The sequence below is a fragment of the Thunnus albacares genome, chromosome 3 (assembly GCF_914725855.1).
Source record: "Thunnus albacares chromosome 3, fThuAlb1.1, whole genome shotgun sequence".
Classification (NCBI taxonomy): Eukaryota; Metazoa; Chordata; class Actinopteri; order Scombriformes; family Scombridae; genus Thunnus; species Thunnus albacares.
The window spans coordinates 35,148,378-35,166,241 of record NC_058108.1 but is presented as its reverse complement, the minus strand read 5'-3'; the positions used below and the strand labels follow the sequence as shown (position 1 = coordinate 35,166,241).

The window sequence follows — 17,864 nt, the reverse complement described above, 5'->3', positions numbered from 1 at the left end:
CGGGTCTTTGGATTTTCAGGTGATTATACACTAATTACAAAGTACTTATGAATATTATATTCCATTTCTACCAATATTTGGATCCCCCTAAATCTTACCGACTGGTCCTTTAAGGCCTATGAAAAGAATGTGGATATCCTCCCTGGTAAAAAGAAAATACATTAGAGTTATCTGAAGACTGTGTACCATAGATTGTTTGTCTCCACCCAGTGGTTAAAATACACTGGTACTGACCCTGACCACAAGCAGCACTTGACAGGACCTGATAGTATCTGACAGTAAATGATAAGAAAAGCCTTAACAACAGAAATTAAATCGCAAAGATTTTTATTGAAAATTTTGTGGGAGGAAACTGGAAAACCCCAGAGAAAACCACGCAAGCACGGGGAGAACATTTAGGGGCAAATTCACAAAGAACGGATGGAGGCAGCTGATAGCACTGTGAATTGTGCATCTTTGCAGCCACTATCTGCCCTGCCTCAATATCTTTACAAATGTATTGCGCTACTGATATGATGACACAAACATGCCCATAAAGTTTTCAGTTTCTAACGTTTCAGTTTTTTTCTCCACATTTCAGCACACGGATTGGTCCATAATGAAAACTGCAAGGAGCATGAAAGCCTCAAATTGCGTGTCTTTAATTTTTTAACAGAGTTGCACACACAGAGCTCTCCACAATCACACACCAACTTTCATGTATTTTGCTTCTCTTACTTATTAGAATTTCACATTTAGAAGATAATCTACTGAAATGTTAAAGGTCAAAATACAGCTACGCTTGTGGCACAGCAGCGGTAACTTCGTTAACACCGGATCAGGATCTGATGGCAATTAATGTTCTATGTTCTGCTACACATCTACAGATCAGCTGTTACACCTGGTTTAGACGGTGGAGTTGTGTGTAATAAAGCAGCCCCTTATGGATGAATCCTGAGCTCCATTAGAGCTGTCAGGACATTTTTATTCTTAAGTAGCTGAAAGTCTGAGGTAAGCCTACCACCCCATACCCACTTGATTCCTTTATTCCACTTGATATCATTCAATACTATTATTACAATGTCATTCAAGCCTCACAAGCTTGAAGATTTAAAGAGAGAGATAGCAAAAGAGAGAGTGAGTGAGATTCAGTTACCACCAACTCTCTGAAGACACTAATAATTTCCCTGGCTATTAGCGCTGGTCTTTGTGAATTTGCATATAAAGGGGACAATTTTGTGCCAAGTGTATATATTATCTAATTTACGCACATGCAAATACCAAAGGAGCACCGAGACGCTATTTGCTTGGCAGCACAGTCTGGGGTGCATTTCACCCTTTGTGGTTGCTTTGTGAGTTGCACGGTTTCTTTTTGTCTCATTTGTGCAGGTTTAGTGGCCACAAAAGCAGCGCAATCCTTTTGTGAATTTGCCCCTTAGTGTCCACTTAGAAAGAAACTGCATTCCTCTTGCTGTGAGGCCACAGTGCTAACCTGTTAGCCACTGTGCTGCCTTTCATTCGACATGATGGGAAATACACTTATTTGCTGCTGGACTATTTCTTGGCTGGGAGCAGTCACTTCAGTCTCCTCTGGCTACCGGGCAACTACTCTCAGCTAAGAAACAGTCCAGCATGTAAGAGCCATTTTTGTTAATGTTTTCTTTGGTAAACCTCCCGCCACTTGTGAGAGAAGGGCCGCTATCAATTAGGCAGAGGTTAATATAATAAGGCAGTAGCCTGAATAAGCCACTGGGTGTCACTGTTGCCCTGTCTATTTCCCTGAGAATTTAGCAATTATCACTGTTTGTCCCTTACAGGACACTGTAGTTCTAAAATTTATTCCGTGTGGGATGCCATGTTTGTTTAGTGTTTACTTTCACTACTTCGTAAGGTAAGCAGTATTAACGGCGTCCTAAAATATCTGAACTAAAACACTCATCCAGTCAATCTGTTCAACTAATGTTTTGATTAAGATGTTAACTTACATTAACTTACATTACGTTATGTTAACTAACTTACAAAACATACCTCAGAGTGATCAAAGTTGACAGAGATGGCTACACAGTATCCAAGGTAACGATGCAGCTATAAAGCATCACCGGGGGAACAAGTCAGACCGGGCTTGTATCCCTCAGGTGAGTGTGTGACTGTTAAACGGAAACCTGTAAATATTAATGTATAGCTGATCTGAGAGAGAATTTATTATTAATTCTAACTATATTGACAATCAGAGCGATTATCTATGTGAACTGAATCATCTCTATCAATAGTGTCTTTTATATAATTTGCGATACAGTAAGTCTTTGATCCTGGTCAAGGGTCGACCGTTGGCCCTGTAATTTGTTATTTAACGGTTATTAAGCTTCACCACAGAAATCATTTATTAGTATAGTAAGTTTCCTTTGATTATGATTTTATTTACATGAAATAGTTTTACTGAGACCGGGCTTGTATCCCCCAGATCCCGAAGTGCTTGTAAGCAGTAAACAGTCATCATTGAATCGACATCGGAGCGTCTGTGTGTCTTCGTTGGAGTCAACTACCAACTGTCAGCCGTTAGTCCAACACCATCATCATCATCATCACAACACAACACAGAGACTGTAGGCTGTCACTATTATCAGCAATATAAAGGAGATTAAACAAGGGCGTTATAAACTGTGAAGTTAATATAATCCCCATATAATCCACACTGACTCATTCATTCATTCATCACATGTTTATTTTAACTGTTCTAATTATCTGTGTTTAATGGGTGGTCTTTGTTTTATTTTGTTTGGTCTGATGGCTGGGACGCCAAATTAAAGAAGGGGTAGATGTAAGGCAGTAGCCTGAATAAGCCACAGGACACCGTAGTTCTAAAATTCATTCTGTGCAGGCAACTACTCTCAGCTAAGAAACAGTCCAGTGTGTAAGAGCCATTTTTGTTAATGTTTTGTTTGGTAAACCTCCCGCCACTTGTGAGAGAAGGGCCGCTGTCAATTAGGCAGAATATAATAAGGCAGTAGCCTAAATGAGCCACTGGGTGTCACTGTTGCCCTGTCTATTCCCCTGAGAATTTAGCAATTATCACTGTTTGTCCCTTACAGGACACTGTAGTTCTAAAATTTATTGTGTGTGGGATGCCATGTTTTTTTAGTGTTTACTTTCACTACTTCATAAGGTAAGCAGTGTTAGTGGCGGCCTACATCATCCTAAAATATCTGAACTAAAAACACTCATCCAGTCAATCTGTTCAACTAATGTGTTAATTAAGATGTTAACTCACATTTTGGTGTGAGATTGAGAAGTGAGCGCTTGTGTCTTGTATGTAAATATTGGCTGTAATGTTGGCTAGCTTGCTGTGTATGAGTAGAGGACCCGTTCAGTGGAAATAGTGCAGGGTGAAAAATTAGCTCTTCAGTTATTGTCTGCTGTCCGTCTTGTTACCCATCCTACCTTGTTTGTCTCAGATTTCTCGACCCACCCTCCCTTTCCCTTCCCTTCATCCCTTCATCCTCCTAACTCATCCCTCCCTCTGCTCATCCCTACCCTCATCCCTTCATCCCCTAATCCCTTCATCCTCCTACCTCATCCTTCCCTCTGATCATCCCTACCCTCATCCCTTCATCCCCTAATCCCTTCATCCTCCTACCTCATCCCTCCCCCTGCTCATCCCTACCCTCATCCCTTCATCCCCTCATCCCTTCATCCCCCTACCTCATCCCTCCCCCTGCTCATCCCTAACCCTAACCCTTTTTTTTTGGCAAAGTGGTCACTACACGGCACATACAGTTCAGATTAAGCAAATAATATATGTGTAAATTAATGAGTTAAGCCGGTTGTCCATTAATTATAAGGGTGTTATCAATCTGCTCATCTAACTTTTCTGGCCGAAAGCAAATAAGTCTAAGTCCCAAAATGTCAAATTATTCCCTAAGTAGAAAAGTCTTATGCTCTATTTTTTACCCCAATGCCACGGCTTGGCATAATAAACAAATTTCTTCCATCCTTTGCGCTTTTTGGTCTTTTTCTCGTCCCCAGAACCTTCACCCTGGAGGCTGTCACCGTTCTCTTCCCTTAACTCGGATGTGGCTGTGAGCTCTGGGTGAGCCGCTTTCTCATAGCAGGAGATTTTTTCCTTCAACTCCTCCAGTTTCAGGGAAAACACGTTCTCCCTCTCAGAGGCCTTCAGCTTCTCCTGGGTACATAAATCCTGCTGCTTAATGGCCTCTTTATGGTCTTTTTCTGCCTTTAACTTCTCAAGCATTTCATTGAATCTCAAGGTTTTTCCTTCGTAACATAATTTTAAGTCTGCTATCTCTTGAGTGTAAGCCTTTCTCTCCTTCTCCCAGGCTTGGAGTTCACTGTCGTCCTCACGCTCTTTTTGGAGCGTCTCTCGCAGGTTATCTATTTCTTGGCAGAGGACTTTCTCCCTCTCAGAGGCTCTCTGCTGCTGTTTACAAAAATCCATTTCACTTTGGAGCTTGGTGTTAAGCTCCTGAATATTAATTTGGAGGGCCTCTTTTTCAGTCTTCTCTGCCATGTACTTTTCAGTCATATGTTCAAAACTCATTTTATGTTGCTCTACCTCATTGCTCAAGACCTTGTTATGACTCTCCAAAGCCTTGAGTTTTGACTCAAGCATACCCACACACTCTGAACCCTCGGACTGGAGCTTATCTTCCAAGTCACATGTATCTTTGTTGGGAACGTTGTCCCCCTCAGAGAGCTCCTCCTGGCTGCAGACATAATGTTCTTTTTCTACCAATGAATCAGGCTCCTGAGCGCCGTCCTCATGCTGCATCACAACAACTTTCTCTTTCTCCTTTTCAGACAAATCTTTTAAAGTCAAATTCATATCTTTGCAGCTCATTTTAAGATGTTCTACCTGACTTATCAAGGCTGCGTTCTCCCTCTCTAAGGCTTTGAGTTTTGGCACAAATGAATCTGCACACCCATTGTGCTCTGTGCGGATCTGCTCTTTGAGTTCACAGATTTGTTTGCGGAGGGCCTTTTCCCTCTCAGAGTCCCTCAGCTGCCTCTCAACATGCAGATCCTTTTCCTCATGAAGCTGCAATTTAAGGTGTTCAAGTTGTTTTTGCAGATCATCCATTTGCTCTCTGATGGACTCTTTTTCTGCCTTCTCAGCATTGTACTTATCCTTGATATCATTGAAGGCCGAATCTCTCCTTTTAAGGTGCTCTACCTCTGTAAGCAAAATGTCCCTTTCCCTCTCCAGGGCCTTGTACTTAATGGTCTCCTGGTTGGTTATTGTCTCTCTCATCTTCTCCATCTCTGCACGAAGCACCTTCTCCCTCTCAGTGGCCCTCAGCTGCTCCATGGCTCGCAAGTCTTTTTCAGTTTGGAGCAGTTTGGAGAGCTCGCTAATTGTTTCATGCATGTTGCACTCGGCTGCCATCTCTATCCTGAACTTTGGTTCTCTAACTTGCTGTACGTGTCTCACAGAGTAGTGATCTTCTCTCGTCCCTCTTAGCGTTTGGTTAGTTTAATTCTGTGTGTGTGTGGTCGATCCTGACACAAATGTGTTTCTGAGAAGCTGACATGAAGCAACAAGTTAATGTTCCATATGAATGTTTGTGTGCTGTCATGTTCTATGATCCTTTTATCTGACAGTGATGATGTCACATCTTGTCCTTTGTGACATCATCAATAGAATGTTGTATGATTGATGTTTTTTTTCTTTTTTTCCTTTTTTTTAAAAATAAATCTTTATTAGTGTTACACAACTGTTCATAATAAAATACATACAATACAACAATATAATTAATTAATTAAATAATAAACATTATAATTAATCTGCAGGGGGTATCTGGCACAGTCTATATAAATGGACTGTTCTTTTATAATGCCTTTTTAGTCTTCTGACAACTCAAAGTGCTTTTACAGTACTAGTCATTCACACACATTCATACATTTGGGGTTCAGTATCTTGCCCAAGGACACTTTGACACGCAGACTGGAGGAGCCGTGAATCGAACCACCGATCTTCTGATTAGTGGACAACCCGCTCTACCTCCTGAGCCACAGCCACTGTGGAAGATGTTCACAGCTCTGGGAATAGAGGGAAGGGAGAGGAAGACAGCTGCTTTCAGGTTGGGAAAAGAGCCCCTTGTTGGCTCTGGAACAGGCAGGAAGAGTTGAGCTGGAAGCCAGGAGAAGATGGGCAGTGACTGCCGACTCATCAAGTGGAGGATGTTGTGGTTCAGAGTCGAAACACCTGAGGAAAGTTGGATGCCACCTGACAACATCTCCTGACTGAAAGCTACAGTCATAAGGAAGTGACTGAAGGTGTTAGCAGCTAGATGTATTTAACAGTGTCAGCGTTACTAGTGGAGTCAGATCCGAATCTAAACAGAACAAATCCAGTTGGCTTGTTGAGTCCCGTTTTCTGACACAGGGTGCCACACAAACAGGCTTTTGTTTTACATAATTTTATACATATAATAACAATATTTTAATGTCCAACTGGAAATTAATTGAATGTTTGATTTGACATTTTTGCAAAAAGGGATTAAATGTGATTTCAGTTGGAGTTTAAAAGACTGATTATACAAAACAAAGCTCACACCAGTCAGATTGTACTAAAGGATGCTTTGAACGTTGTAGATAAACACCCTGCACACCCTCACAGGTGTGTTTATTATTACTCTGATTAGATCTATGCTCAGGTTGAAGCTGGCTGGAGCTATTCTGGAATTATGTAATGTCAGCAAATGCTATGAATTATTAAAAATGATAATGGTATGTGTCAGGAAAGTGAGAGAGATTTCAATCAAGAAAGATACTTATTGACCTTGTCACACTGAAATTGCAATTCAATTTATAAAAACCTGTTCTGATGGAGAACAAACTGCTTTGTTAAATGGTTTGTTGTCAGTCATGAGCAATGAATGGAAGGTACTAATATGTTGGATTTAATTACCTGTGTTGATTTACCCTCTACTGTAGTTTGCAACTCATAACACAAGTAAGTCACTATATCACCAAGCTTCCACCACCACCTGTTTTGCAAGGACATGCAAATAGCTTTAACTCTGGTGTGACCTATCACTGAGGTGGAGGTCATTAAATCAAACCAAATGCTTTAGATACTATATTGTAGTATGAAGAGAAACAAGTGCATTTTAAGAATGATATATATATATATTTTTATCTCAGTTGGTTTGTGGGACTGCTGTGGGTTTGAGCTCAGGTTCTAACAAATCTACAGGGACATTTGTCCAGATAGTCGTGAGAAACTCAGTCTGAAGCGTCAGAGCGACCCAGACCTGGAATTCCAGTATTGAGGAAATCTGACTACGAGACCCCACCCCGAAACTTCACCAGCGTTAAATCCACAAGAAGGCGAACTAGATCCCCAACACTTCACGGGGAATAGCCCACGAAGAACACGGATTTCTTATCTTCACCAGACTGAAAACTAAGTATTTTACTATAGATCAGTGGTAGGCAAATAGGGGCCTGTGGGTCAAACCTGGACCTCCAGTAATTGGTCCCTTTATGAAAGCAGAAGTTTCAACTTTCATACAGTAGTCAGTATAACATTATGTTGTACTGCAGATTATTTAGTTACGATCGGGATCAACATACTTTACTGTACATTGAACTGTAAATAAAATAATGTGTGCTATGGACAAAGAAACGAAGTGTATGAAATATAAGAAAGGTGACAAGAGAATAAATTAAACATAAATAATTACATTATGTAACAGTGGAGGTTGAATAAAATTCACAATCTAAAGTCCAGTTTGATGAAAATTATGAAAGTGAAAGTGTAGGGCTTAAATGAGTGATGTGAAATGTAAAGTTCAGTTTTATAACCCCGTCTTCATCCCATTTACACCATGGTTTACACACACGCACGTCTGTCGCTGGCGTCTTCACCATAGCAACGGTCGTTGAGGATCATGGGTAGGCTAATGTAGCCGCTTCCGCTACCGTTCAAAACTGATGTGACTGACGTGATTTCGTTTTTCATTTTTGGTTTAAAATGAAAAAAGGAAAAACCCCTGTGACTTCCATTTTTGGTTTCAAACGCAAAAACGAATTGGCTGAATATCCGCAGACCTGCTGGATATTCAATCCAAAAAGGAATAACGATAAAACGAATCGGCAAAAACCAAAAACGGGCCGGGTTTGATTGTTTTTTTGTTATTTGATTCTGACACCAAAAACGTTTTTTTGTTTTGAAACAAATAACAGATTTACCGTTTTTTGGTTTTTGAATTACAAATGAATTACGAATTATCCGATGATACCTGGACCGATTCTTTCAAAAACTTTATGATTCCTTTTTAGCTTAACAGTCTGTATGTGTAGGTGCAGGAACATACATATGCACCCAATGACCTCTGACCTGAAGGCATAATGATGTCAAGGAGACATGAACAAAAACCTGTGCCTTCCTCCTCCTGCCCCAGGAGGAAAATGGACAGTTATGAAAATTAACAACTTTGTTTTTCTTTTCAGATCCAGACTGCACCAACCTGGATGAACTATCTTCCTGCTCTTGAATCATATATTTTGGGCAGACAATGTGCACATTACTCTCTGAGTGTCTAAAATAGTTAGAAAATGCCTGCTAAAGTGTGTAAAAATACATATCTTGACTTGTATAACCAATGTTAATCTGTGTTGTGTTCAGAACGATTTATCCTGGAGGTATAGGAAGGTCAAAATCAGTGACCGTGTCAGTAACAACTTTCTATATTATGGCATTTAATTTATTTAATATTAACCAGTGTAAATGTATTATTTAACAGTGGTTCTATTCCTAGGATAATGATTTCTTAATAGATCTAATTACAAATTAGGGAATTAAGATTTATTGATTTTATTCTGTATTTTATTTGGTTAATCAATATTACAATTTCTAAGTCCTCAGTATTTTTCAAATATTCTATGGGAATAGAATTATTTTCTCTTTTTCTCTCCACACAAAGGAATTAATCAGTAATCAATGTGGTTGGTCCACCTCCTAGACAATAAAACTTTTACAACTCTTTATCAGGCGACTGGTGCTCTTCTCCTGCTTTTTGCCTTGCTGACCGTTGCTGCTTCTTCTATGTTCCTCTCGGATGGCATTTTGGCCGTTGTACTTTTTTATGGCTCCAGAAAGAGACTCAACTAAGAAGCAAAATACTGCAAAGATGCATAAACCGCATCACACGCTGTTTGCTGTGAATATATAGGCCTATTATGTTTGTAATCTCATGTTGTATTGTGTAGTTAAACTTTTTAAAGACTTTTCCGAGGACTTTTTTGGTTAGTTAGGGAAGTCCAGTATTCAAACTCTGCAGCCTTTCACTAAACACACCAAGACTGGAACACACACCCCTGCTGTGTGTGTGTGTCCACTACGCGGCCTCAGCTGGTCTGAGACTGGATTCACTCTCCTGAAGAAGTGCTGAACCAGAGACTGCAGCACTTCTCATCTGGCTGTTAACATCTGGCGAACTTCATCTTCATGGAAACCGTTGGAAAACCATTTACCATGCTCCATTCATCCATTCATTCTTTCCGTAGGCAATAACTTAATTTAACACATTCATCATCCATTGATTCATTCATTTTAGTTGTATATATGTACATATGTTTAGTTTTCCCTATTCATCCCTATTCCTTAGTAGTTCAATAAATATCTTGATTTATCACCAAATCGTTGTATTTGTATACCTTTACGTCAGAAGATGGAGGTCACTGCATTCAGAGTTCATGACTATCGGGTATAGAACTGACCTAATTCATTAATTATTCATTAATTCATCAATGGGAGAGGTGCCCCTATAATTTTACAAGTGCATAGTCCTTCATTGTTTTCATTAATGCCCTTCATCCCTGTTTGTTCCTTCTTTACCTCTTCATTTCATCCCTCTCTTTCTCCCTTTCTCTTTTAGTCTCATCTGCGATCGTACTTCTAAACTAATTCTTTTAAAAAGTGTGTGGGACTCGTCCTGTGCAATCCAACACAACAGCTCTGCCATAAATTCTACTTTTATGAAGCTTGTGCATTTTCAGTTTTTGTTGACATTGTCAGAAAGGTGATAATTCTACTTAATGTTTATTATTGAGGCCATGGTGGGTGCTGGTGTACTGGAGTGCATTATATTGAAAAGTTTTCCCAATATTTTGTGCATTAACATACACGAGGGGGACAAAATATAGGAACACTTTTTGTTTAAACTGTGTACATTTTTTTCACACTTGCTTTGGCAATGTAAACATATGTTTCCTGTGCCAATAAGGCCTCTTTGAATTGAATTAAGTTGAATTAAATTGATATTGACTAGCTGTTGAAGAAAGTGGAACATCTAGCAGCCAAAGAGACACATATTTCATACAACTGCAGAACATTTTTACCTCAGACTTGGTTTGGGCTGAGTGTTATGGCCCTAAAAAGGTTTGTTCTTACCAGGAGGTCAACAATAGCGTAGTCCAACATCAGTCAAGAGATCGAAAACTTTTATTATGCTTTTAATATTCAGTAAAATAAGACATCACAGTACAGAGAAATACGGACAAACATGCTTTTAGGTTGAATCTGTCTGTTGTTATCTGGAGCCACAGTGTAATTAGCCTGGACCAGGTACACCTGAAGAGAAAATACAACTAGGTTAGAAGAAAAGCCACATTTCCAGTTGTGAAGCACTTGTAGTAACAGAAATAATGAAATATTGTTTTTAAACTGATGTGTGAACTGTGTGTCAACGTGCCTTCCGTTATAGTAAGAGTCAGTGACAACACACCACTCCTCATATTCAGTGTCTGTTGTTTGTAGTTACAACTAGTTTTGTGATTTTGCACACTTCACCTTTTGAAATGTTGTCCATGTCATGATTCATGTTTTCTGCTGGTGTCCGGGGTTGTCGTGTATAACGTTTCCACCCTGATTGGCAATATCAGCTGCCACGTTTCTGTTAAAACAACAATAAATAAATGACCATTTTGATTGATTTGATAGAGTGTATGTGACAATAGATCAAAAGCTTGCTAAACGGAAGATTGGATAGGAATATGTAAGATGATTATTACAAACAACTGTTATTATTGTTGTTGTTCTTATTAGCCTTATTAACCTTGTTATCATTCTGTACCAGCAGCAAGCAAGTGCTCTCGCACTCACAGAGAAAATAAATTGCAATAAAATCACAGTAGGACTTTATAAGAACACTAGGATGATGTGAGTAAAAGAACAACCTGTGACAGAAACATAAAATATGGCATTTACATGACAGAACACTGTTGTAATGTAAACAGATATAGAACAATCCAGCAATGCAACTCTTATTCAGTCTGGAAGGCAGGTCAGTAACATGTATTTGAAGATTTCAGGACAAACTTTGTCTGACAACAGACTGTTTTTTTTTTCAATTAAATTTGATATTGAAGCTGTTTTATATCGGTGTTACTTTACAGTAGCAATGTCGGAAAATACGCTTTCTGAATACACCTGCAAGCCTTTCTCAACTATGCCAGGTAAGCTATGTGTAAACAAACAGGAGAGTGTCTCTATGTGCCCACAATGGGAACAGCTGACATGTTAGACTCTTCAGCCCCTATGTGATCACACTGGTGAATAGACAGACAGCTGTGTGTCATCACTGGCAGAGAAATATAAAAGAGAAATATCCTAAAATTACACTTACCATTCATGTCATTTTGTCTACACGTCTACTAGGTAACTACTGCTGCTGACTGTATATAAAATAAAAGGATGTTGACTCACTCAGCTACGTTATGTGCACCTTGTCCAACGTTGCCTATATTGATAGTAGCCAAACTTCCAGCAGACAGGAGCAACAGCATCACAGTCATCCACCACAATCCAGCCATCTGTACAGAAATTAAAGTTCATGATGTAGTGCATCATCATGATAAAGTAGATAAAAACAGGGAGAAGAATTTAACCAAGAAAATTAAAAAGCCAAAATACAAATTATAAACAAGCTTGTAGTAAGTTATCAGGCAGATGAGTCTGATGCAGATGTTAAAGGTGTTTTGCCTGTTTTGTTAACATCTCCCTTCTCCATATTTGAAGATAATGGACTTTGTGACTTTGCACATTTGTTGTATATAGAGTTTGTGATAACATCCAAACTGCAGTGTAACATGCTAATGTGCTCTGTGGAAAAGTAACCCTGCTGTCATCTTCCAACATAAAACCATTGTATAAAATGAATAGATTAATATAGATTAGTGTGAAATATCTGACAGTTAATATAAGCTACTGCCCCTGTCATTTACAAAGTGCACTTACAGGAAAACAGTGATGTGTTACAGAACCAACAGATAACAAATTCAGTATTGACAAAAAAAAATTATTACATTTGTGTCAAGTTTCAGCAGGATTAAGGGATAAATTACCTTCATTGTTGTCACCCACAGTCAGTTTGTCCCACAATACTATGACAGAAAATACACAATAACAAGAAGTATTATTACATCATTATTCACATCAACTTGTTCAAATATTTTCTCTTTTTCGGACACCCTGGTAGGTGAACAGCTGAGGCACATACACAACGATCCTGGTTTGAATTCAGCCGGAGACGATTGTTATGTGTCAGATTCACCTGTTTCCCCTGTTTCCTGTTTGTCTCTTTACTGTTTACTATGTAGTAGGAAAAAATGTCAAGATATGAACGCCTTACATCAGTGTGTTAACAAAGGTTTTTCTGTTTAAATCTCAAACACCCCACTCCCTTTTTAAAATCATTACAAATAATATAATCACTTTTTTACAAAACAAAAAATCCACAAAAAAGACAAAAGAAAAAAGGTCGTCAGATGGAGGCTTTGAAGCCTTTTCTTCAGATTTCTTCTCATGCTGATGCAGTAAACACAGTCAGAAGGAGAGGGTATTTTTATAGAGGCACCATGTGCTTATTTGAACATTCAAATATCGTCCTTTCAATATGTTTAAAAATGAAGTGCAACAACAAGAGAAAATAGAGGTTTTATCAGTGATGAAATGATGGATGAGGAAATAGCGAAGTGACACCAGTCCTTTATCTAAAAATTCAAATTCATTCATTCAAAAAAAGAAAAAAGAAGGATAAAGGGAATAGAGAGTTAAACTGGCAGTGAAGCATGCCTACATTAATGCCTACATGCCTACACATATTAAATGACATTGAGAGACACGTTTTCCCTTCTAAAACCCCCATAGATGCACATAAATAACAGAAACATAAACAACTTCTACTATAAAAGGCAGCATTAGAGAGAACAACCAGTGTGTTAGACACCTGTTGTTGCCCTGAGTCACATCCTGCTCTTAAAACAGAACAAAAACATTTACATTCTCACCTTGCTTACTAATGTTTCATGCTAAAAATGCACATGTTATATATTTAACAAACTCATTTTTATACCAAAATCCAATCTGTTATCCTCCAGCGTTTGTCTTTTACCTTTGGAGAACGATGTCTGATGGATGCTCTGAAGTCGTCCACTTCTTCTGTTTCCTTCTCAGTGTTTGAAGGTAAAGTGTTGCTGCAGTGAACACAGACAGAAAGAACAGACACTTTTAAAGAGAAGAGGGGGACTATGGTCAAACCCTTTAGAGTAGTGCTATGCCCTTACATGAACATTCATACTCTCGCTTTTAATTTATTCACAACTGAGAACAAAAGAGAAGATAAGAAGCTTTTAGTGAAGGGAGTTTGGAGGTTAGACTGGCACGACTACCCATAACACCCCTCTCTTTGTAGGTTCGTGTGTATCTTCAGCGCTTGAGGTCCTTAGAGGCTGTTTTGAATGAACTGCATGGGATCATACATCACCTTCTGTGTGGGATGACAAGAAAATTTTAGTTTTTTCACAAACAAACCATGGGTAACAAAAGATTTTTTTAAAAAAACCCATCCTAAATATAATAAAAACTATATTTTCTGTGGGATACTGGAAGAGCAGAAAGAGGTAAATAAAGTGGTCAAATGAGTAGCGAGACAGGCAAGATTAGCAGCAGGAGGTTTGAATAGAAGAACTAAATACACACACTGAAAAAAAAAGACTCAGCACACTAATATGAGATTGTTTATTAATAATATATTATTCTGGTCATGAGATGTGAAACTCAACTGAACAGTTTGTGGTTTCTGCTTTATTACAGTGCAGAAGAATCAGTGAGCAGACTTTCAGTTTCTGCTGTCTGTGCTCACACTGATTATTAATGTGAAAGTGCTGAACATATCTGAAGCAGCTGCTATTGACAGTCCATGCATAGCTGTATATGATAGCAACAGTAATAACAGGCTTGCAAGTGGTGGCAGCTTGGTCCAGAGTTTTAGAACCAAGAAGAACATTTAAGAGTAAGTCTATAATGTGCACTTTACATTTCATATTCAAGGAAACAACAGTGTTTCTTACTTGCTGACTGTAGAAGAAATTCAAGTTTCAAAGAAATTGAGAAGCACTTTCTGTAGCTAAACGGTCACACCGTCGTAAATGTAAAATCATTCAAATTCTTTCATGCAAAAATGAAACAGTTAAACTGACAATGAAGAAGGCTTTTGTTTGACCAATTTTATCTAAGAGACAATAAGAAAAGATAACTCAATGTGTTCATAGAAGCCACATATAGAGACACTTCACCAAATAACCTTTTGACTGCTACTGTATTTAATTTGAAATAAAGTAATGGATACTCCAATAAAGTTAAAGTCTAAGCTTTAATTTGATTCAATATAGAAAGAACTGTTTCTCGATTTCACTTATCTTGGACTATAACCAAATTTGAGTGGGTGTCTCAGCACTATGCACTAGGTGCAGTGTCTGCCATGGTTTTTGCGCAATATGAATAAGCTCAAGTCATGTCCACGTCCATGTCTAATTGAGCAGGCTGACCATTTCCCCCGAGGGCTGTATTCCAACAGAAAATAAAAGTCAAACAGCAGTAGGCAATAATTAAAGAAAAATAAATAAATGAATGAATTCACATTTCACAAACAAGTTGAATTTTAGCAAGAAATTGCACTGTTTCAAATTTCTGCTACATTTATATATTTTATTCCATTTATTCAATATTCAGATAGGCATTATCTTCAGTTTTGAAAAAGTGCTGCCATTTCTTGTAAGTGGCCAGGAAAGGGAGAGCAAGGTTAGCAGTTTACATAGGGACTTCCTGGAAATGAAGAAGGGTGGTTACAGAAGACAGATACATGTAAACACAGGACAAACTGTGACGCTGAATAAGCTCTATAAACAGTCATGTCCACCGACATAACTGAGCAGGCTGACCATTTCCCCTGAGGGCTGTATTCCAACAGAAAATAAAAGCCAAACAGCATTGGGTAATTGCACAGGAAGGTTTAAATTAATCTAATGAAACAGGAAACACAGACAGACAAGCCAGCACATGGCCATTTGAGAAACAGCTTTATTTGTGACTGATCAGTTTCACATGTAGTATGAAGGAAATATTTTCATGGCTGTATGCAGAGTTAATTATGTTCTTAGTTTCATTTTCTTTGTGTGACCAGTGCAGCTTGTGGGTGTGGTTTGGTGCATTTAGATTTTTAACATTTCATGTTAAAATCTGTAAAATGACATGTATTCCTTCTCCCTTATTAAAAATTCCACAATCTATAAATATAATATTTTTATTTCAAAAGTTAACCTGATGGACACAAGATGTCTCTTCCTTACCTGTAAAGTCCATTTTTGAGTTACATGACTGCCATTTGTGCTCTATGGAATCTGAGGAAAGTTCATATTTTTTGGTATTATCATATTGTTTCTTCCTTTTGGAGTGAGATCATAAAATGTGCTTTAAAAAGAAACATGTGCTTTCAGCTGATCTTTTTCTCTGTTGTATCGGCTGATGTTACAGAAACAGTTATATTTTCAACCTTACTCTTTTGTCAGGCTTATATCCTTCAAACGTGAGTCAGTCAGGACGGGTGGACAGGTTTTTTTCATCATGTGGTTCCACTTTCAGCTGCGGTCGGGGGTGGGGTGGCAGGTTTAAAGAACTGTTTCCTCTTCCTGTTTTTCTCAAATAAGGTTTCTGTGCAAGAAATGTGAATTCCCCACATCATAAAAGCTGTTGGTTTTTACATGGTACTATAGTGTAGTTGTATTAATTTATTCACAATCCCCCACCTCCTTCTTTCTCTCTCTTAAAGCAGATGATTAGATTTTTCTTGTCCTCCATATTTGTATAAGTTGCATTAAGTACAATGTACTTCTGAGCGTACAACCTGAATGCAGATTCTTACTCACTGTTATACATTTTTCTACACAGTATCTGGCAGAACAAATAATGAGGAGCTGAGGATAGTGATGCTGGGTAAGACTGGAATTGGGAAGAGTGCCTCTGGAAACACCATTCTGGGAAGAGACTGCTTCAAATCAAAGCGCAGTGCTAAGTCTATGACTGTACACTGTTCTAAGGAGAAAGCTGAGGTGGATGGAGTTCATATTTTTTGGTATTATCATATTGTTTCTTCCTTTTGGGGACAGGGGTAGTAACTGATGATGATTCACATGTCAAGTACAGACAAGAACGTAAAAATGATTTGGTTGCTCTGCCAACAGGAGCTTGCTGGCTGGCAGTTGGTGAGACTGCTGGAAGGCAGGCGACATTTACCTGAAAGATGAAGAGTGATAACATTCATCATTCATAAAAGTGCCATAATAAAATAAAAAGTCATAAAATAGTAGGCAATAATTAAAGAAAGATAAATAAATAAATGAATTCACATTTCACAAACAAGTTGAATTTTAGCAAGAAATTGCACTGTTTCAAATTTCTGCTACATTTATATATTTTATTCCATTTATTCAATATTCAGATAGGCATTATCTTCAGTTTTGAAAAAGTGCTGCCATTTCTTGTAAGTGGCCAGGAAAGGGAGAGCAAGGTTAGCAGTTTACATAGGGACTTCCTGGAAATGAAGAAGGGTGGTTACAGAAGACAGATACATGTAAACACAGGACAAACTGTGACGCTGAATAAGCTCTATAAACAGTCATGTCCACCGACATAACTGAGCAGGCTGACCATTTCCCCTGAGGGCTGTATTCCAACAGAAAATAAAAGCCAAACAGCATTGGGTAATTGCACCGGAAGGTTTAAATTAATCTAAGGAAACAGGAAACACAGACAGACAAGCCAGCACATGGCCATTTGAGAAACAGCTTTATTTGTGACTGATCAGTTTCACATGTAGTATGAAGGAAATATTTTCATGGCTGTATGCAGAGTTAATTATGTTCTTAGTTTCATTTTCTTTGTGTGACCAGTGCAGCTTGTGGGTGTGGTTTGGTGCATTTAGATTTTTAACATTTCATGTTAAAATCTGTAAAATGACACGTATTCCTTCTCCCTTATTAAAATTTCCACAATCTATAAATATAATATTTTTATTTCAAAAGTTAACCTGCTGGACACAAGATGTCTCTTCCTTACCTGTAAAGTCCATTTTTGAGTTACATGACTGCCATTTGTGCTCTATGGAATCTGAGGAAAGTTCATATTTTTTGGTATTATCATATTGCTTCTTCCTTTTGGAGTGAGATCATAAAATGTGCTTTAAAAAGAAACATGTGCTTTCAGCTGATCTTTTTCTCTGTTGTATCGGCTGATGTTACAGAAACAGTTATATTTTCAACCTTACTCTTTTGTCAGGCTTATATCCTTCAAACGTGAGTCAGTCAGGACGGGTGGACAGGTTTTTTTCATCATGTGGTTCCACTTTCAGCTGCGGTCGGGGGTGGGCTGGCAGGTTTAAAGAACTGTTTCCTCTTCCTGTTTTTCTCAAATAAGGTTTCTGTGCAAGAAATGTGAATTCCCCACATCATAAAAGCTGTTGGTTTTTACATGGTACTATAGTGTAGTTGTATTAATTTATTCACAATCCCCCACCTCCTTCTTTCTC

At 38.4% G+C, this 17,864-nt stretch overlaps 1 protein-coding gene and 1 long non-coding RNA gene across 2 annotated transcripts in view; one reads left to right on the top strand and one right to left on the bottom strand.

Moving 5' to 3' along the window:
* Positions 1-2,008: 2,008 nt before the first annotated feature.
* ifngr1 (interferon gamma receptor 1) overlaps positions 2,009-17,864 on the top strand; it is a 467,767-nt gene continuing 451,911 nt past the window's right edge. The window contains exons 1-2 of the mRNA XM_044341742.1: positions 2,009-2,114; positions 2,441-2,534. The gene's annotated coding sequence lies outside the window, so the exon portion shown is untranslated. The remainder of the gene's footprint in view (positions 2,115-2,440; positions 2,535-17,864) is intronic.
* On the bottom strand, positions 10,443-13,511 carry LOC122974000. Its single transcript, XR_006400194.1, has 5 exons — positions 13,395-13,511; positions 12,346-12,384; positions 11,708-11,814; positions 10,793-10,895; positions 10,443-10,573 (listed from the first exon to the last, which is right to left on the bottom strand). It is a non-coding gene; the product is annotated as an uncharacterized LOC122974000 (long non-coding RNA).